Raw genomic sequence first — 752 nt, forward strand, 5'->3', positions numbered from 1 at the left:
AGTTGAAGCACTAATTCTCCGTACATCTCAGAACAGCTTTCTGTCCCATGAAGGATTTTATTTGCCTGTTTGCGTTCATCTTTTAATTTATTGTTGTCTTGTGGCCAATGTAGGCTAGTTTCTCTGGAAGCTAGGCTTACTACCAGCGGATGCATCTATCATTTCTATCATTTTCATGGGCATGGTCATGTCTTTTGACAAAGGCTGGTGCTGGTCAGGCACAGGAGGGAGCAGCATTTTTTTTTAGATCTTTGCACATGTGCAATGTGAATAATCCTGGGACCTTTGATAGGTCACTAGATATCCCTAATAACAGAGAAGGGTGCTGGTCAAGCTGCCAATCACTGTTAGTTAATGGTAAATATTTTGAAGATTACCATAGAAGTAATTTTTGGATATTTTTCCTCTATACTGCACATGATGATGTGTTTACTATCAAAGGAACTTCAGAGGAGTAATTCTAACACTTCTTCAGCCAGGAAGGACTGCAGATAGGTGAGGATGTCCAGGCAGAGTACAACAAGATGCAGGAAAGGTTTTCAGCAAAGGAAAGACAGGCAGCAAAAAATCTTGAGACAGGGAAGCCCCTTAATTCAAGAGTTTTGCTACTACTACTGTCATGTAAAGGTATGTTTTAGTCTGGTCCATTTTTCTCATTGGTGTAGTAAACAGAAGAATAAAACATTGAGATGGTGGTTTGTGGGGTATAGTTCTTTATTATCTTTGGCTCTGCTTGCCAATCTGTTAAAGTC

Source organism: Seriola lalandi, unplaced genomic scaffold, assembly GCF_002814215.2.
Source record: "Seriola lalandi dorsalis isolate HSWRI2012SDOR001 ecotype SW California unplaced genomic scaffold, Sedor1 jcf7180002054924, whole genome shotgun sequence".
Classification (NCBI taxonomy): domain Eukaryota; kingdom Metazoa; phylum Chordata; class Actinopteri; order Carangiformes; family Carangidae; genus Seriola; species Seriola lalandi.